The sequence below is a fragment of the Leopardus geoffroyi genome, chromosome D4 (assembly GCF_018350155.1).
Source record: "Leopardus geoffroyi isolate Oge1 chromosome D4, O.geoffroyi_Oge1_pat1.0, whole genome shotgun sequence".
Taxonomy (NCBI): domain Eukaryota; kingdom Metazoa; phylum Chordata; class Mammalia; order Carnivora; family Felidae; genus Leopardus; species Leopardus geoffroyi.
The window spans coordinates 22,981,580-23,003,755 of NC_059342.1; positions in this window are offsets into that span (position 1 = coordinate 22,981,580).

Below are 22,176 nucleotides of genomic sequence, written 5' to 3' on the forward strand. Positions count from 1 at the left end.
CCAACCCCGTTTGGCAACCACTAGTTTGTTGTCTGTATTTATTGGCCTGTTTCTGCTTTTTGTTTATTTATTTGTTTTGTTTTTTTAAATTCCACATATAAGTGAAACCATATGGTATTTATTTTTCTTTGTCTGACTTCTTTCACTTAGTGCAATGCCCTCAGTCTATCCATCTTGCAAATGGCAAGATCTCATTCTTTTTTATAGCTGAGTAACATTTGTGTGTGTGTGTGTATACTACATCTTCTTTATCGATTCATCTATTGATGGACACTTGAGTTGCTTCCATATCTTGGCTATTGTGAATAATGCTGCAGTAAATAGGGGTGTGTGTGTATCTTTTTGAATTAGCGTTTTTTGTTCTGTCAGGGTAAATAAATACCCAGTAGTGGAATTATTGGATGGTAGGGTCGTTCTATTTTTAATTTCTTGAGGAACCTCCAAACTGGCTGCACCAAATTACATTCCCACCAGCAGTGCACAAAAGGGTTCCTTTTTCTCTTCTTCCTTGCTAGCACTTGTTATTTCTTGTCTTTTTCAGTAAGTTCTCTTTTGAAACCCTGACCTGCATTGCCGTCAGAGTGTACATTTGGAAATCAAATTCTGTTTTATTTATTTATTTATTTATTTACTTATTTATATAAAGTGTATTTATTTTGAGAGAGAGCACAAGCTGGAGAGGGACAGAGAGGAGAGACCAAATCCCAAGGAGGCTCCATGCCATCAGTGCAGAGCCCAACGCAGGGCTCAAACTCATAAACTGTGAGATCATGACCTGAACTGAGATCAAGAGTCGGAATCTTGGGGCAACTGGGTGGCTCAGTCGGTTAAGCCTTCGACTTTGGCTCAGGTCATGATCTCACAATTTGTGAGTTCAAGCCCCGTGTTGGACTCCGTGCTGACAGCTCAAAGCCTGAAGCCTGCTACAGATTCTGTGTCTCCTACTCTGTCTGCCCCTCCCCTGCTCGCACTCTGTCTCTCTTTCAAAAATAAATAAACATTAAAAAAATTGTTTAAAAAAAAGAGTCAGACACTTAACTGACTGAGCCACCCAGGCGACCCTTGATCATTTAGAAAATATTTATTAAAAACTATTACGTGCCGAGTATTATGCTAAATGTTGGAAATTCAGAAATAAATAAGACTTTTTTTTGGCTTCAATTGTACTCTCATCATAGAGAGAAGTAAGGGTAGATTGATAGAATTATAAACAAGACACTTAGCTTATAATAAGGGTAAGGGTGGCAGAGAAAACTCTCTAGAGAAATGAACATTTAAGTTTAGCCCTGGAGGACTAATAGATCTTAATTAGGTGAAAGGAAGAAGAGGAGGAAAGACAGGCAGGGAAATGTATTTTAGGCTGTGAGTGCAACCTGGTGCATGTTCTAAAAGCAAGAGAGAGCATAAAGAGCTGGAAAATTTTAAAGTAATATAGTGTGCAGAAAGCAGAAAGCATGAAATCCATGGTCAGACAATGAAGAGTTTTGTTAGGGACTTTGGACTTCATGGTGAAGATTATGGGGACCCCTGGAGGACTTTAAGCTGAGGCTCGGCATGATCAGATTTGTGTTTTGGAAGGATTACTCTTGTAGTTGTTTGGCAAATGGATTTGAAAAGAGTAAGACGGGAGGCAGATTATCTAGTTGTTAAGAGCTTTCACTGAACTCAGGAAGTAGCAGTAAAGTAATGCTCCAAAATGTATTAAAATAGGATTATTTATTGGATACATTGAAGGATTGCGCCTGAAGAGGGAAACAGAAAAAGGAATCGAGACTGATGCATAGGACTGTGGCTTGGGCAACTGGATGGACAGTGTTAATATTCACCAACGTAGGGAATTCAGAAAGATGAGGTGTAGGGAGGTCAGGTGATTAGTTCAGTTTTGGCCACACTGAATTTGTGGTTCTTGTGGGCCATTCAAGTGGAGATGTTGAATTCGATGTTCATGTATAGATTTTGAATTACAATAAGAGATGAGGTTTCTCAAGGCATAACCTATTGAATGAAAATACATTCCATGAAGGACCAACTTTAAAGCTTATTGGAGGGAAGAGAGAAAAAGTGTTCAGAGTTGGGAGGGAAAATCAGTCTCTGTATCTACTGAATCAAGGCCAAGCTCTTAAATTGTAACTTTTCTCTCCCACTTTATCTCATGCCAATCCCCAGTTTACATTTTAGGTTTCATTACTTCTCAAGTTCTTTTGGGTCTCTTGAATTTTATGAGTACCAAGCTGCTGGTGGTTCTCCATGAACACCCATGGTCTCTATTCTTTGGATGTCTGTCTGTTGTTCTCTTTTAGTGTTTCTTTCTCTACCTAGAATACCTGTTCCCCCTTCTTTATCTGGTCACAGCTTAATTAGCTTTCAAAAGCCACCTCAAGATTGCCTGCTGTGGGAAGACTTGAGTCCCCTTGGTTGATCTGCATACTCCCCCTTTCCTTCCCATAGCTTTTGTTTGTATAACTATTCTATCACTTACCGCATGGTATTGAAATCCTCTGCCTGCCTAGCTTAGCATACAGATTATTCCATGCGTTCAGGAACGGTGTTGCAGGTTGGATTCCCCAGGAAGCAGATTCTGAGATGGAGTTTAGTGTATAAGATGTTTATTCAGGAGCACCCTTGTGGAAACACCCGGGGGAGGAAGGAGGCAGGAGCCGGCCAAGGGAGAAGCCAAGCCCTGATGCAAACCCAGTTGTCTCATCTGATACCATAAAGAACTCTTGAGCTAGAATGACCTTTCAGAGTTGCTCCAAATTGGAGTGGGATGGCTAGGCATCCCCTGCCTGGTAAATCACTGGGAGGAGCTGAGTCCTGGTTGTCCTCCCCAGAGAGCCTTGTGATCTCTAATTATTTAGACACACACACATCCTCCCTGTTCCCTAGTGCATGGAACCCGCCTGCTGCATGTATTTATATTACTTATAGTCCTGAGTTTGCTACCCCTGTTAGTTACTAATAGATGTTTATTAAACTGAACAAAAATCAATATCACTGAATCACACTTCTCAAGAACATTCATATTCATTCATTTAATCTTTTAAAACAGCCCTGCAAGTTAGATACAATGATCACCCCCATTTTATAGACGAAGAGAGCTAGTCCCAGGGTGGCTCAGTGATTTGCGCAAGGTTTATAGCCAGATGTAGTAGGATTATGGCTTATGTCAAGTCTTCTGATTTACAGTCTCATACTCATCCACTGTGACATCTGAGGGTGTTGGGATGTTACCAATTGAGGAAGGCTGGGTGCAGACAGGTCTTGGCTAGTGTAGGCTAGATGGAAAGGAAAAGTGTGCCTTAACAAAACCAAAAAAGTGCAGGGAAAAAGAAACTGGAAATTTTCTAAGCTGGCAGCCTTGGAAAGGGAGAGTATTCTTTTAGGACCTCCTTTTCTCAGAGGGTTTCAAAGGAGTAAAAACAATTAGAGCTGCAAGGGAGAGTAGGAGACAAGACAAGGTTGATGATCAAAGGGGAGAGCAGCATAGGAAAATAACAACATTTCATACACAGCCATGCACACACTGAAAATGTGTCAGCAGTGCGAGGTCATTGTTAACTGCCAAGGATAAGACTGAAATAGATTGTTAAATGAGAGACAATATTGCCAAGGCTGAGTTGTTTGCCTGCCTCAAAAGGACAAAATTCTGAGAGGCAGAATGAAAGAAAATGTATCCAGTTGACTATAAAATGGAAATATAATGGCTCCAGTGCTGGATATAGATTAGAACTTTTTTTTTTCATTATACTAAACTTGACTAGTCAAAAGATTTCAAAAATAACATTTTTCTTCTCTTCTCTGCATAACTTTAAAGAAAGAATTTTGTTTTTTTTTTAATTGCTTTTTATTAAAATGCTAGGAGATAAGATTTTTGTCTTCATTAAATTTTTTTTTTTTAATTTTTACAGCTCCAGAATACTTGTTTCAGACAGGAGTGACTTAAGGACACATACAAGGTATACTTTGCACATAGAGCCAGCTTGCTGATGAACTGGGTACGGTATGGAGGGTGAGGGCAAGTGAAGAATAAAATTTGACATCAAAGTTTTGGGTCTAAGCCCAAATGAATTATCACTGAGAGACAGAAAACCATGAAAACCATGAAAGAAAGAACAATATACATGGTAAATATCTGGATAAATAGAATAGTTTTCTCTCTTAAACTCTTTAAGGTACTGCTGACTACTGAAGGAAAATTATAACATTGTCTAATGGGATTTTCAGCATAAGTAGATATAGTACATATGAAAATTACAACATAAATGGGAAGGGTAAATGGACCTATATGATTGTAAGATTTCTGCATTTTAGTTGAAGTGGTAAAATGTGAATTCTAAATAAACTGAAAAGTTAGGTATGTAATTGTAATCCCTAGAACAAACTAAAGTATTTATACAAATAAATAAAGTACTAAAAATGTATATTTATAAATCCAAGAAAAGGCACAAAAGGGGAGACAGAGGACAAACAACACAGAGGGAACAAACATAAAACAAATGGTAAAGCTAAATCTAAGTCAATAATATCATTAAATGTAAATCCTCTAAACACATTAACTAAAGACACGGTTAAAAAAATACAGAACCCAAGATAGATATCTGCAAGAAACTCACTTTGGGGTTCCTGGGTGGCCCAATCAGTTAAGCATCCAACTCTTGGTTTTGGCTCAGGTCATGATCTCAAGGTCTGTGCGTTCGAACCCCACATCAGGCTGTGTGCTGACAGCATGGAACCTGCTTGGTATTTTCTCTCTCTCTATCCCTCTTTCTCTGCCCCCCCTAAAAATGAATAAATAAACTTAAAAAAAAACCCACTTTAAATATAATAATATAGACAGGTTAAAAACAAAGTGATGTAAACAGATATACAATATAAATACTAATAAGAAAGTGAGGGGCGCCTCGATGGCTCAGTTGGCTGAGCATCTGACTCTTGATTCCTGCTCAGGTTATGATCCCAGGGTCGTAAGAGTGAGTCCCACATTGGGCTCTGCAGTGAGCGTGGAGGCTGCTTGAGATTCTCTCTACCCTCTCTGCCTCTCTCCTCTGCTCGCGTGCTCTCTCTCTGGCTCTCTCGCTCTTAAAAAAAAAAAAAAAAGAGAAAGTGGTAGTGGCTTTATTAATACCAGGCATAGATTTAAGAACAAGGAAAAATACCAGTGACATTACATACTGATAAAAAGCATCAATTCACCAAAAAGAGAAGATGACAGTCCTAAATGTGTATGCATCTAAAAACTTCTTCAAAATACATGATAAAAACTAATAAAATTAAGGGGAGAAATATTCAAATCCATTGTACTTAGAGACCTTGAAACCTCATTCTAGGTAATTCAGAGAATAAGTAGACAGAAAACCAGCAAGTATGTGGAAGATCTGAACAACACCAACAGCTATTTGACATTTATATACTTGTCCACACAACAGCAGCAGAATACACATACTTTTCGTCATCACATGAAACATCCACCAAGATATGCCATATTTTGGGCCATAAATCAAACCTTAACAAACCTAAAAGAATTGATATAGTACAAAGTATTTTTTTTTATAATAACAGAATTAAACTATAATAATAGAAAGATATCTGGAAAACTCCCAGATATTTAGAAATTAAAAATATAGTTTTAAATAATTCAAAGGTCAAAGAAATTTCCTAAGAAATTATAAAATATTTTGAACTGAATGAAAATAATACAACATATTAAAGTCTGTGGAATTCATTAAAACAGTGCTTAGAGGAAAATTTATAGCACTAAAATGCTTACATTAGAAAAGAAGAAAGGTCTCAAATTGGTAATCTTTCATTTTAAGAAAATGAAAAAAGATAAACTAAACTCAAAGCTATGAGAAAAAAGAAAATTTTAAAGCTAAAACAGAAATCAATGAAATTGAAAACAAACATTAGAGAAAATTAATGAAATTAAAATCTAGTTATTTGAAAAGATTTTTTAAGAAGTAATAAACAACTGGCCAGACTGACCAAGAAAAAGAAGGAGAGAGATGACCAAACTATCAACATCAGGAATGAAGGAGAGAATATCATTACAAACCCTATAGACACTGAAAGTACAATAAAGGAATGCTAGAACAACACTGTGTTCTTAAACATGACAACTTAGACAAAATGTACTAGTTCCTTAAAAACACAAACTACAAAACTTAAGAAATAAATCACTTGAATAGTTCTACTTCTATGAAAGAAATTTAATTTGTAGTTATAAACCTTCTCAAAAAGAAAACTCTGGGCCTTAGTTATTTAACTGGTGATTCTACCAAACATTTAGGGAAGAAATTATGCTAATTCTACACAATCTCTTCTAGAAAGTGGAAGAGGAGAGAACATTTCTTAACCCATTTTATGAAGTCGGTATTACCTGCTGCTAGAACAAATATAGTGCAAGAAACCTATAGACCCTTATAACATAGGTACCAACAAGAATCAACAAAATATTAACAAACTAAATCCAATAATATATAAAAATGTAACACATCACAGCCAAATAGAGTTTATCTTGGAGGCTCAAGCTTGTTTTAAGATTCAATGCATCAGGGTGCCTGGTTAGCTCAGTCAGTTAAGCGTCCGACTTCAGCTCAGGTCATGATCTCACAGTTCATGAGTTTGAGTCCCGCATGTGACTGACAGCACAGAGCCCACTTCAGATCCTCTGTCCCCCTCTGTCTCTCTACCCCTCCCCTGCTCATGTATGTGCGCTCTCTCTCTTTCTCTCAGAAATAAACATTTATAAAAAAAGATTCAATGTATCAATGTAATTTACTACATTAACAGACAAAAGAAGAAAAACCAATTAATCATTTCAATGATTAAAGAAAATATTTTATAAAGTTCAGCATTTATTTATGATAAAATTGTTAGTACTCTAGGAATAGAAGGAAACTTCTTTTACATGATTAAGGACATCTATAAACACCTGTAATTAACATCATCCTTAATGATGAAAGACTGAATATTTTCTCCTAAGACAATGGACAAATCAAGGTGTTGGCTCTACTACTCCTATTCAGTGTTCATAATGGAAGTCCTAGTCCATTTAGTAAGGCAAGAAAATGAAATAAAAGGCATTCAGGTTGGAAAGTAAAACTTTCCAGGTGACATTATTGCCTAAGTAGAAGACCTTAAGAATCCGCAAAAATGCTCCTAGAACTTAAAAGTGAGTTTGGTAAGGTCTCAAGCTATAAGATTAAAGTATAAAAAGCAGTTGTATTCCTATATAATAACAGTAAACTATTAGAAACCAAAATTGAATATTAGTACCATTTACAACAAACAAACAAGTAAACAAATAAATAGGTATATTTATATTAGGTATATTTACCAGGACCTGTATGCTTAAAACTCTGAAACATTGATGAAATAAATAAAGAGAACACCATGTTCATGGATTGGAAGATTCAATATAGTTAAGATGTCAATTCTTCCTAATTTGATCTATATATCTGATTTAATTCCAATAAAAATCCCAGCAGGTGTGTTTGTCTGTATTGGCAAACTGAGTTTAAGATTTATATGAAAGGCAAAGTAAAATGTCCCATAAAATTTTGAAAATGAAAATTGGAAGACTGATACTTCCTGACATCAAGACTTACTATAACGCTACGGTCATCAAGGAAATGAGATATTGATGAAGATATAGACACACAGATCAATGGAATGGAATAGAGACTTTAGAAATAGACTCACAAAATTATGATCAGTTGATTTTTGAAAAAGATACAAAGGCAATTCCATGGAGAAAAGATAGTCTCCTCAAAAAATTGGGCTTGAACAACTGGACATCCATGTGCAAAAGTAAAAAATGAACCTTGACCTATACTTTGCATTTTATACAAAACAAACTCAAAATGGGTAAATAGAGGTAAATGCAAAACATAAATCTATAAAAGTTTTGAAGAAAGCCTAGGAAAAAATCTTTGTGGGCTTGAGTTAGGTACAGAATTCTTTTTTTTCCTTTTAATTTTATTTATTTATTTTGATAGAGAGCACACATGAGTGGGGGAAGGGAAGAGGGAGAGGGAAAGAGAGAATCCCAAGCAGGCTCTGAGTTGTCACCATGGAGCCTGACTCAGGGCTCGATCTCATGAACTGTGAAATCGTGACCTGAGCCAACATCAAGAGTCAGACGTTTAACAGACTGAGCCCCCCAGGTGCCCCCAAATGTCCTTTAATGAGTGAATGGAGAATCACTGTGGAACATCCATGCAATGGAATACTACTAAGCAATAAAAAGAATAAACTAATTGATATATCCAACAACTTGGATGAATGTCAAAGCCATTCTGCTGAATGAAAGAAGCCAAATTTTAAAAATCACATACTATATGATTCTATTTATATGTCATTCTGGATAAAGCCGAAGCTACAAGGATGGAGAACAAAACAGTGGTTTTTCATGGTCAGTGGTGGAATGTTTGACTAAAAACAGGCAACCTGAAGGAATTGGGGCAGGGGAGTGATGGAAATTGTTTTGTGTCTTGATAAGGGTGGTGGTTCTGTGACTCTCTGCTTTTGCCAAAAGTCTTAGAATTGCACATCAGAAGATTGAATTTTATTGTATGTAGATCAAAAATAAAAATGTAAAAAGTAACAATATGGTTTCAGGTTAAAAATCACACAAATGCACTAAGTTGGGAGGAGAGAACCTAACTTCTGTGCCCCTACCCCACTGGTACTTCCAATTATTTTAGAAAAGTCTGTAGATAGGTAATGGAGTGTGTGCTGTTGGAAGGGTTAAATCGTAGGGGATTATTGAGCGTATTGAGCGTATGGGCTAGGAACAGCACTGAAGAATTAAAGTCTGTATATAGGGAAGACTTAGTTGTGTGAAAGGTATAAGTAAAGTGGCTTACTTGATGGATGTCTTAGTCTGTTTTGCACTGCTATAACCAGATACATAGACTGGGTGGATTAAACAACAGAAATTTATTTCCCACAGTCCTAGAGACTGGAAAGTCCAAGGTCAAGGTGCCAGCAGATTCAGTATCCTCACATGGCAGAGAGAGTGAGAAAGCAAGCTCTCTTGTGACCCTTAGGGCACTCATCCCATTTTGAGGACTCCATTTGGAGGGAGAAATGAAGCTGAAAATGGATATTCTCAAAAAATAGAAATAAATTAGAAAATCATCAAATGAAATTCACTTATTCATAAAGAAATATGTATACATTTCCTACAAATAATGAACATTAAGTTTCAGACCTTCAAGACCTAATTATCTCCCAAAAGCCCCATCTCCGAATGCCATCACATTAAGAATTAGGGTTTCAACATATGAATTGTGTGTGGGGGGTGAGGGGAGGAGAGGGACACAAACATGTAGTACATAGCAATGGATTTTCTTGAACTGCCCAAATTGGGTTTGCTTGTGTTGGTGATACGGGGCTAGACCGCTTGGTCAGGTCTATACTAAATGGTATAACAGTTTTTCTGAAGTCCTAACAATGCCTAATCACATCCCCTTACCCTCTTCCTTGTTCACTACTAAGGGAGGCTGGGTTCATCAGACAATCAGTGTCTAATTGTGTTTCCAACACAACAATCTCTCTAAAACACTGAGCACATTGAAAACAATGCACCCCATTGGGACATTTTTGAAATTAAGGCTCTTGTTATGGACACGTTAAACTAGAGAAAGCAAAGAAACTAAAAACCCCAAAACCCAATTATCCAATTTTGAGGCGAAGATTAGTTAGAACCAAAAGTGTATCTTAAAATTTTTAAAAGACCCAAGAGTTAGAACACAAGTATTAGAAGATCAATGAGAAAAAAAATCAAGCACTCTCAACTGAAATCTTGCAGAGGCCTGACTTTCATAAATACGTAACTTATGACTTTTGGTCTCAATTCTTTAGGGAAGAAATGCTGGTTCTCCAAAGTCCTTTGGTGGGAGAAATGAAGCTGAAAATGGATGTTCTCAAAAAATAAAAAATAAATTACAAAATCACCAAATGAGATTGACTTATTCATAAATATTTATAGATTTCCTACTAATATTGAACATCAATTAAGTTTCAGGCTTTTCCTTCTGACCAGAAAAGCATCTGTACTGGGTTGTTGATTCAATTCAGTGCAGTGCCATGGTTACTAATTAGCAAGGTTGGGAGTAAGATGGACATTCTTTTGTGGAAGCTAAGGAAACTGACAAAGACACACACATTCCATCTATTTCTAACTGAGGTGGAACGTATAAACACCTTTGAATAAGACCAAGATTTTTCTACTTAACAGACTTTGGGGTTTGTTCCTGTGTGCATGTGAGTATTACAAAGGTATTCAAATCTTCTCAATTCCACCCCACGGAGTAAGGATGGCTTAGTACTGCTCTCCCTCCCAAGCCCATGTTGGCCATGCCAGAGTCCTTTCTTACATCGTGCTTTGGGCAGCCAATAGCAGTCACTCGGTGTATTGGTTTGTTAGGGCTGCCATAACAAAATACCACTGACTGCGTGGCTTAAGCAACAGAAATTTTTTTCTCATGCTTCTGGAGCCTGGAGGTCCAAGATCCAGATGTCATGAGGTTTGCATATGGGCCACCCTCTTACTGTGTCCTCACATTGTCTTTCCTCTGTGCACGCTCTTCCCTGGTGTGTCTTTTGTGTGTTTTTCCTCTTAAAAGGATACCAGTCAGATTGGATTAGGGCCCACTCCAAGGGTCTCATTTTAGCTTAATGACTTCTTTAAAGATCCTATCTCCAAAAACAGTTACATTTTGAGCATTGGGGGTTAGGGTTCCAACATATGAATTTGGTCGGGGGCGGGGGGAGACACACAATTCAGCCTGTTACACTCATGTAAGCTATTTGCTATCTCTGCCACGACGTGAATGCAGATTTTACCTAAAAATAATTTAAAACTGAGTATAACCTACTTTTTTTTTTTCAACTGAGAATGTTTGCTGATCCCTGGCCTATGGTATACTGCCTTGAAAGGATTTGTTGCGTGATCAGGCAACCTCCTGAGCTCTTGGGGCAGTGTTGCAAGAGGTGCCCACTGTGAGCAATACTTCCCTCCAGGGTACAGCAGGATCATCTGGAAATGGTTTCTCAATGGATTCTGTGTCAAGGCTTTACTCCACTCCAGAGTCCATCAAAGCCAAGAGCTGTAGTGGGGACTGCCCTAAAACACTGAGTCAGTGTCACTGCATTTGGGAGTGTTCCTCTACCTCCTTAGCCTGGAGGGAAGCCAAGATTGTAAAACCTAAAAACTCTGAGCCACAGTGATTCTATCTCACTGGAAAATATTACAGACACATTTGCACACACACGCGTACAGATTAGAAAGATATTTTTTCACAATCTTCAGTTAACAGCTATTGTCACTGAAGAGCAACAAAAACCCTTTATGGTTTAAGAAATTACCCACACTCAGAGATTGAGAGGTAGGAATAGTCCCATTATTCTATATGTAAGATCCAGGGGACTCACATTGAGAAATGGAATAAAGGGACAGTTAAGGGCTGCAGATGGGTGTTTAGCAAAGAAGCATACGAACGTATTTCTCAAGGATTGTCGAATTCTCCAGAATTATGCAACAGATACTGGCTCAGAATAACCCACTTGAAACAAAGCAGCGGCTATTATATTCTAGCTATCTAATGTGTTATTTTTCTTTCCCAGGCAAATACATAATATTCTTTAATTTGAGATACACATTTTAGCACTTCTGGAATTGGACTTCAGTCTTGCAATACATATAAAATTTAATGAAGTCTTTCTCCTTCCCTTCTTCCTCTTTTTCTTCCCTTCTCCTTTTTTCTCCCTGGAAAACCCTTATTAAAGAGTTGGTGTATTTTACAGAAAATGGTGTCTTAGCATGGAGGTCAAGGGCTTCCAAAGTGTTTGTAGTCCAGATTGAAGACCAGCATTTCAGTTTAGTTCTCTCCATTTGGTTCCCAGCATAGACACTGATAATTTGCCCAAGGAACCTCGGTGGGTCTGTGCTCTGACATCCTCTCAGATCTCCGCACTTAGCCAGGCTTCTATTAGAGGTGTGTCCTAATAAGGCCCTGGGAAGACCAAGCCTGCCAAAGGCCATGTGATGTCCTGGCAAATGCCAAGTTCCAGAAACAAACACAGTGACCTTGATGGCAATACAATGTAACGTTTCTTTGCTTCAAGTCTATACAAATATATATTTGTATAAATAGAAATTTCAGAGAAAACCTCTGTTTTACAAAGTAAGGTACACTGGTGTGTGTGTGTGTGTGTGTGTGTGTGTGTATACATATATCTATGTATATATAATTTAAAATATATAATTTAAAATGTTTAAAATATATAATTATATATGATTATAAATATATACTTTATATAACAAACATATAATATACACTGTATATAAATTGTGTATAATATATTTGCAGTTTCTAAAAACAAAAAGTGAATGCTACCATCTTATTGTAAGTTACAGTAAAAGGACATTAGTTCTTAAATCCCTGGAATATATTAAATAATTACATCAAGAATAGTCTAGAAATTAGTCTTCTGGAACAATCTCCTTCATAAATTAGCATGGAGCTTATTTACATATATGCTATGGGCACATTTGAAAGCAAGTATGTGTATGTGTGTATATATAGTATATATGGCATATATAGCATTTTAAAGGGAGTAAATACCATGTAGTTAATTCTTGTGGCAAAAGATAATTTCAGTGTTTTTGCAACATTTGACAATCACTTCATCTTTGTAATACCATCTAAATTAGCATTTTTAAGAATCTCATATATTACTTAACAGAAAAGGCCCAAGTAGTATCAAAAGAGACTGGAGGCAAATTAAGTTTCCTTTTGTCCAACTTTGTGTCACTTCCTGCCTCCATAAATAGGGAAAGCAAAATATCTGTGCTTCTTATTCATGTACATCTGCCAAACCAATTAACACCTCCTGAATGTTATCTTAATTGCATTTATTAACATAACATTAACATAGCAGGGAGATAACATTCAGGAGGTATTAATTGGTTTGGCAGGCACTCGAATGGGGAGCACAGAGAAGGGCCCTTCTCAGTATCTTGCTTCTTTTTTTTTTTTCCTTGGTTGTGCTTGAGAGGAAATGAGATTAGTTGAAAGAGAGAAAATGTATCTTAACCAAAATGGCAGCCACATCACAGGGTCACTTGTAAACGCCTCAAAGAGATGCCCACTCTAAAGCCTGCCTCTTTGACAGGTTACCCAGCTGCCCTTTCTGTACCAGTATCTCTGCACAGTTCTGGCTAAGGAGATTTCTGGAGGTGCAGAGGCACAGAAATGCTTCCCGAGGAATGCACTGAGCAAGTCATGAATTTTTACGGCACCTAAACTGCTTTAAAAATAATCAGAATAAGTTCCTCTGATGAGAATTTAATACAGTTCCTACCCTTACAGAATCATAGAATGTTATAACTAGATTCGTCCATCCATTAATTCATTCAGTAGGCATTATTGAGCACCTACAGTAGTCCAGGAACTGTATGGTGCTGGGGTAAAGAGATAAACAAGATTCAGTACCTGGCTGAGGATGTCCAGCTGTCACGGGAATTAACCATGTAGTTAATGATTGCAGGTGCATGACTTACAGTAGACAATATATACTTATTAAGTGGGTGAATTCATGAAATGTTATCACTGTGGTTCTACTCTGGTGGTGGTATGAAGGGTGGGGAGTGTGAGGTTTGGGGATATGTGTCTAAGAAGGCAAAACTGAAGACAACAGATGATATGGAAAGAGTTGAATGATTAGGGGCTAAACCAAGACAGAAACACTAGGGATAAAGAGGAGGGCATAGATAAGGAGGTCCAGGAGGGAAAAACCACTGCTAACATTTGTTGAAGGTTTCCTTTATGCCAGGCAGAGCTCTTCATACTTGATATGAACTTAATTTTCTCAACAACTTTGTAAGGTGGTCTTATTAATATACCCATTTTAAATGAGGAAATTGAGTGTGGTAGACTGAATAATGTCCCCCCCCCCAACACACAAGGCTGTTCCCACTCAAATCCCCAGAACCTGTGAATGTGTTACATTACATAGAAAAGGGGACTTTGCAAATATAATTAGGTTAAGGATTGTGCAATGGGAAGATTATCCTAGATTCTCCATGTGGGCCTGATGTGATTCCAGAGTCTTCAAACGAAGGGGGCAGGAGGAGTAGAGTCAGAATCAGAATGTATAAGGATGGAAGCAGAGGTCAGAGAAGAGAGAAAATGTTATGAAGATGAAGGGGCCATGAGCCAAGGAATGTGAGTGGCCTCTGGAAGCACTTTCTCTGGGCACTGTGGAATGAGACTCCTCTCAGTTGCCCACCCTTTTCAACTTCTTTCATTTTCGGTATCTCAATGGGAAAGTATTTTGTTTAATTGTACAGTATCTTTCCTTTTAAAAACTATGTCCCCTATTACGTTAGAATTTTCATGAAGGCCATTTTTGTATTGTACACCTTTGATCCAATGCCTGACACTGTGCCTGACACACACAAAAATGTGCTTATTAAATGTGTGTTAAAGGAAGTAGGAAGGGAAGAAACTCTCAAATATTCTTAGGGTGGCAATTTCCTGCCTGTCAGGGTGTCCTCCCAGGGTCAATGGACTTACAATCACTTTGTGACATGGAGGTGCACCTGCTCCAATCCCTCTTCAATGAAGAACTTACTGACCCATCTATTGAGAAAGCAGTCTGCAGAATAGCCTTTAGTTTTTAGAACCTTCAGGGATTACCTCATTTGCAGGAAACTACCTTGCCCAAGGTTCCATGCTTCTCAGGGTGGCCAATTTCCAGCAACTGATTGTGATAGGCATAACAGCCTGGCCATTTCAATCTAGCATGGGGCAACTCTAGCAGGCCATTTTAGCTCCAGAGGTCCTGACTAGGTTGTCCAAGGTTGCCATTAGGCTCATAATTACGCTTGATTTCTGCTTCCACTTCCCTTCCACAGGTGTTGATCCCAAGAATACTCCTTGATAAACATCTTGCACACTAAACTCTTAGAGTCTGCTTCCTAGAGACCCAATCTCAAGCAATCACTAAGCATAGAATTCTCTCTTGAGCCAGGTAGTTATAAATAAGCAAAAAAGGAACCCAAAATTTAAGAAACAATTAGTAGAAGAGTTTAATATTCAGGAAATCCTAGCCATTAATATTTACCTTTTTTGATGAGTTACAAAATGACTGCTATTATAAAAGATTTATCAGTGGGATCCCTCAATATGATGATGCCCCCCAGAAACATGGTTTAACAGTCACATCAGATCTCACTGATCTCATTAAGCATCTCTTGAACTTGTCTCCTGGATCCATCACCGTTGTCCTTTTAATTCACGCTGTCCATAACTTCCCTCTTGATTCAATGAACAACTCTGAGTTCCGTATTTTGTCTCCCTCCAGTTTATCTCCAGTTTATCTCCATGCTGGAATGGTCACTATCCAGCTTAAAGCTCTGTAGTAGTTCCCATCACCCTAAGCATAGAGTCCAGCTCCTTAACATGACTTTGAGAGCCCTCTCTGATGGATTTCTCCCTGTTTCTAGACTCATCTGTGGAATGCCCTGTTCAGCCTTCCCCTTCATCGCTGCCTCTTTTGTTTCCTGCCAAAGTTCTCCAAATTGTCCATGCTGGTACATTGGTCCACCCTGACCTGATTCTCTTTAGAGCTCTAGTTTTGAATTTTGTCACCACTCTCCCTTCCTAATCTCAGCCATCCTGAATGACATGCGGTTCATCAGTACACCTTGTCTTTGCCTTTGGGCCTTCGCACATGTTCCCTCTGTCTGAACCATTTCCTCTTTCTCTTCCCACAGACTTCCCCAGCCTTCTCCTTGCCAGATATATTTCTACTTCTCTTCACCTTTCCCTGATTTCCTGAGGATGTATTTGGTACCTCTCCTATGTGCTGTTAGGCCACTCCGTGCTTGGTCTTTTTGATAGCTTTACTGTTTATTCATAGCTGCGTCTAAACTTGGCTGTCTCAGCCACTGGACTGAACTCTTTATTCATAGCTGTGAACATAGCAACTAACACACTACCTAACACATAGAAGGTACATGGGTAACATTTGTTGAGGAACAAATAAAAAACTGAAGTCTCATGAAAACCCTGTTACACAGACAGGGTAAACATTTTTGGCCATGTTTTAGATATATGGAAATTGAGACTGATTTAGCCCAGGTCATTCTGATTGCAAATCTAGCATTACTTACTATAAACCCTTAGATCCTTCATTCATTCCACATTTTTGATTCCACAAGTGTTTGAAAAGCCTGGTGTGTCTTGGGCTCTGTTATAGGTACTGGATTGACATGGTACTCTGTTATAAAGTTTATACTCGGGAAAGAGATTGACAATAAGCAAGTAACAAAATAATGTTGAGCAGAGTTAAGTTCTGTGAGGGAAATATGATGTGGTAATGTGATAGAGTGGCAGGATGTAGGGGAGAGTGGTTCTTTAGAAATGGAGATTAGGGAATGCCCCTTTCAAAGGGGGTGACATTGAAACTAGATCTGAAAGATAAGGAGCCAGGCATGAGACAAGCCAAGGAAGAGCCTTTTTGGCAAAAGGAAGAGTATGTGCTGAGCCCTGAAATTCGAAAGAACTCAGTGTGTTCAAGGATCAGATAGACGTCCAGAATGACACGATCACAGTGAGTAATGGGGGAAGTGATGGGAAACGCTAATCAGGGAGCATATCAGTCTAGATCACATAGGGATGGTAGATCCTGGCCAAGAGTTTGGATCTTGTTCTAAATGAAATGAAAAACCACTGGAAGACTTAAAACAGGATCTGGCAGTTACTTAATCCTGACTGGGATAAAGTGGGAGTCCTAATGATATTGGAGATTTGGATGATTAGGATTTTAGGAAGTAGAATCTCATGTAATTTGGAAAATGTAGTCTAGTAAGATAAGAGCTCTAGAAGCAGTGCGGACCTAGTGATCATTTTACCTGGAGAATTACCAAGATTTGATGGTAATAAACCATGATTATGATTTTCACCAATACCTTCATACCAATAAACTCCATGTCTCAATTCCCAGCCTCTTATTTTGAGTTGCCTGCTGGACAGCTCCATCATGTCCTGAAATTTTTGTCTAAAGGTAGATCTATTGGTTTACCACCTACCCTACCATATAGTGGTATCCTCCCCTTTTATTAATGATCTGTTTATTTACTTTAAAGTCATAGGCATCCTAAATGACAACGCAGTAACAGAAGGTTAGCTGATCACCAGGTCCCGCTGCTTCTCCCACTCAAATATTTCTCAGACTCAGCTCCATCATCCTTGTGTCTCTTTATGTTCTCATCTACTATCACCTGGACTTTTGCAGCCACCTCCTAATTTATCATTAATCTTCTTTACTCCAGCGCCATTTCAAACTACTGCCAAACCGAGTCTCTTTTTTTTCCCCAAAATGAAAGCTCTTTTATGTTACATCTGCATTATAAAAGGAATATTTCTTATTGTTAAATAGCCAAATCCTATCACCAAATAAAATCCCAGAGTGTACCCTAGATTTTTTCTATGATTATACACATATGTACACAAATTAGATTATAATATAATTCTGTTTGGGGATCTGCCTTGTTTAAAAATAGGTTTTCAGTATTTTTCTAAATGAATTAATACACATCTACATCATTTTTGATGTCTTTGTATTATTTCACTATATGGATGTAGTATAATTTACCTAAATAACTTCCTTTTGAGAGCCACTCAGGTTATTTTGCTTTTATGAATGATTTTATATTGAACATCTTCCTATATTTACTTATATCTCTGTCTTGCTTTTTTTTTTTTGATGTTTATTAATCTGAGAGAGCAAGCATAAGTGGGGGAGGGGCAGAGAGAGGGAGACAGAGAATCCCAAGCAGGCTCCATGCTGTCAGTGCAGAGCCCCATGCAGGGCTCGAGCTCATGAACCATGAGATCATGACCAGAGCCAAAATCAAGAGTTGGATACTTAACCAACTGAGTTACCCAGGTGCCCCTTTGTCTCACTTTCTCAGGAAAAATTTACTTGAAGTAGTACTTTTGATCACATATAATTTCTTTTAATGTTTTTGTGGTTTCACAATTTATAATTGTTTTTAATTAGAAATTTTTTGATATGAGGTTTGAGGCAATGATCTGACCTTTGTTTCTCCTAAAATGGCTTGCCAGCTTTCTCAATATTATTTATAGTTTAATTCAACCTTTCTGCAATAATTTGACATGCCAGCATTTTGTCATATACTAAATTCTTACATAACTTCTGGTCTATATCCAGGCTGTCTATTCTATTCCCCAATCAATCTGGCTACAACTGCTAACAAAGATACCCTGTTGCTTTGAATCTAGTAGCTTTCTACTAGGTTTTAATATTTGATAGGCCAAATCCTCCTCTTTGCTCTTTATTTATTTGCTTTTTAAATTTTATTTATTTATTTGGTATGGCGGAGATTTACTTTTTCTCCCACATTTTATTTTCCAAATAAAATTTAGCATCATTTAAAAAAAAGTTTTTTTTGGGGGGTGCCTGGGTGGCTCAGTCGGTTAAGCAGCCGACTTTGGCCCAGGTCATGATCTTGCGGTCCGTGAGTTCGAGCCCTGCGTCGGGCTCTGTGCTGACAGCTCAGAGTCTGGAGCTTGTTTCGGATTCTGTGTCTCCCTCTCTCTGACCCTCCCCCGTTCATGCTCTGTCTCTCTCTGTCTCAAAAATAAATAAATGTTAAAAAAAAGTTTTTTTTTTTTTAAAAAACCTCATTGAAATGTCCTGTGTTGATTAAATTTATTAAATGTATACACTGTTTTGGAAGAAATTGGCATCTTCAGAATTATCTTTCTAAAATAAATTTAGTTTTATCCTTATCCTTCTTAAAATCCTGTCATATATAGCTCCCCCTGAAGGGAAAGTCATCTTTCTTTCAATGGCATGTAACACCTTACATATTTTGACCCCTGCATGCCTTTCTTTGTCCTTCACAGATTTGGAAAGTCTTATATGACAATACGTCAAAGAATATGGAGTCATCTTTGGAATCTCAAAGTCGGGGCAATAGAAGAGATGTATAACAGAGAATGTAATGGCAGTTTGATGATATAATTCCGAAATCTGCCTTTACCTCATTTACAAAGTTGTAACTGGAGCTAGAAGCTCTTAGCTTGATTGCATTTTGGCCTCTAAGCCCATCCAGTGGAAGAACATCAGTTTGAACCTACCAGCATTCCAAGAATATGTGCATAATTAAGGCTATCTTTCTTTTAAGTCTTGGGAAAACTGTGACTTTCTAAAGTTTGGCTCCTGCCTCTTGACATTGAAGAAGAAAATTCCACTAACTGCAAAATAAATAATTTGGCTGCTTTGTGTTTAGCTTACAGCATTATCTGCAAACCCTGGCCCTTGTAAAAGTTTCTGTTGGCTCTTTTCATCCCTCCTCGCCCTTCGTTGTTCTCCATGTGTTTCCCCATCCTCTACCATGTATAATCTGGTGGTAGAGATCTGGGTCAGTGATAGTGGGTGAGCGAGAAGGAAATGAAAGGGAACAGGGAGAAATGTTAAGAAAACTAATGTCGCAATGCTAAAAGTTGCTGAGGAGACTTAATTGTCTTTTTTTAATTTATTTTTATTTTTAAAATTATTTTTAAATTTTTTACTTTTTAATTAATTAAATTTTCAACTGTCCTTTGAGACATACTATATAAAACACTCTATAACTCTCATGGGATGTAGACTATGATTTCTTTTAGACATCCAGCTCGGTCCTGGATACTCAGGGTAGTTGTTTATATAAACCATGTTAGCTGGAAAATCTTAAAAAACTTCAGTCATGGTATTTGCGAATTGGATTCCATGATTATCTTGCTAAAGTTGGGATATAAAAACAGCTTCCTCATTGCTTTTAGCATGGGGAGGAGAGTGATTGCATGGGTCTTCAATCTCCAGAGATTTCATTTTGGTCAATGGTTTTAGGTTTCCCTCTAAACTATCTTATTGGGGAGATGCTAAAATGGGTACAATAGATTAGCTTGTGTTTTTTCTACCTTTATTTCTTCACCTTTTCTTTATAAGGCTGACACTGATATTGAGCAACAAAGTAATTAAAAGATGGACAGAATAAAACAGGAAAAGGAGATGGGTGCAATTTAGAAACTGAATCATCACCATTGAATAATCAAAAACTTGGGATCATAGTCCATTCAAGTTGAGATGGAATTGTTAGAAGACAAAATAATGCCAAAAAGTTTATTGACCTTTATTTTCAATGTGTGTTTTCTGTATGTCCTGTGTGTATTTCTGCAAAAAAAGATACTCCTGCCTCATGATCACTTTTAAGATGAGTTATGAAGCTGTTAGAACTATCAACTCCTAGAAAAATTGACATGTTTTTGAGCGCGATTTTTCAAAAGTCTAGGATATCTATTTCAAACAAATGAAAACATGGTTACAAGTTATATTGATTATTAAGCATTAAAAGTAAGGGAGGAAATACAGAGAACCTGTATAATGTGGTTTTTATCCATTAAAAATGTTATACATGCACCAGAAGCCTAGTTGAGTGCAGAAGCTTAGTCATATAAGCAGGAATAAAATAAAAAAAATCAACCAAGCCATATTGCCTCTCCCAAGATGATGAATTATAGAGCTGGGGGTTCAAGGACACTGATTGCCCATACAGATCTGCAGGGAGTTGAACTGAGCTCTGTTTGAGGTCACAGCAGAGCAGCAGACGATGGAAGATAATGAGATGTCTGGGCAGTGGGGTAGCTCTTCGGCTGCTCATCTGAGAAATCCTGGTGCATGGATGAGGCGGATGTGACTCATTGATTCAACTTGAAGCAGGAAGAATGGTGAAAGACAGGGAAGGGGAACAAAGAATAACTCAGAATGGTGGGAAATAGCCCAGATTAGAAGCAGTCTTTCCAGGGGGCCTTACCTAAGCAGGGCTAAGTGTTGGAAATACACATTTGTCTGCTATTAGTCCACTTACCAGAGGGGAATTTTTAGTGGAACTTTAAAGGGAATTTCATGCAGTAGAATCAGTGGATGCACAAACATTAGTAAGTCATGTCCTTTGCATAGGGAAGAAGCAAAGTTATCAAGCATTACAGAATGTATATCCAAACATAGAGAGATACTTCTGGGTTTTTTTTCATTGATAAAAGAATATTTCAAACATACACAGAAGTAAAGAGGAAAAAATACATTAAACCTCATGTACCCATTGCCCAGTCTCACCAACATTTTACCTATCTTGGAGAAAATTCTTTTTGATAAAAGAAGTTGGCTTCAGGAGAGGCCCGGAAACATACTCTCCAGAGGGGGAATCAAAGGCCCAAATTGTCAGCAGGGCTCCCTGAACCCCTCCAGTGTGACATTATTACTGCATTACGGCATTACTTGTTAAATGAAAGGTATTAGCTCTGTGAATAATCAGGTAATCAAAAAGTACTTACTACTTTGGCTTTTTATTACAGGTTCTTCAGCCACTTACATTTAAAATTTTTTTAATATATCATTATTTTAAACACACATCATTATTTTAATTATATCCAATTAAATATACCTGCATCTCCTCAGCATGCATCATTATGTACTTTACTAAAAAGCACTTTGAGTCAAATTGCATACCAGCGTTCTTTATTATAATTTATGTGCACATATCTGCGGCAGATTTATACATTTTAGAGATTAATTATCAAGAAGTTTGTTTAGACTTCCAGTAAATGTGAAACTTAACTTTGGCATTTATTTGGTATTTTGGTATTTATAATTTTGTAGTATTTTTTGATATCATCCCGGAAGACACTGGTTTATTTTTTCATCTGAGGAGAGTATGGGTACATGAAAAGAAATCATTACAGTTACCAGAAGAACCATTTGTGCCCACGTCTTCAAATTTTTTCACCTCTTTTGGGTCCGCTGGAAAGTCACTCTCATTTTGGATTTCTCCAAATAACAGACTGAAAGATTGTCTATGACTCAGTCCCAATCACATGAAAATAATATTGCTGGGTTATAGGAATATAAGAAAATACAACCTCTAGTGATTTCTTTTAGCTCCTGTTAAAGGATTTTAGCTGTTTTTACCCAAGGGTTTTACAGCTTTTTATATGTACTTTTGCATCACTCATAGGTAAGGATGTGCAATTCTCACCACTGGTGTTTGGCATATGGTAGACTAGTGCAAGGATCCTTAAATTAGAATTCAACATG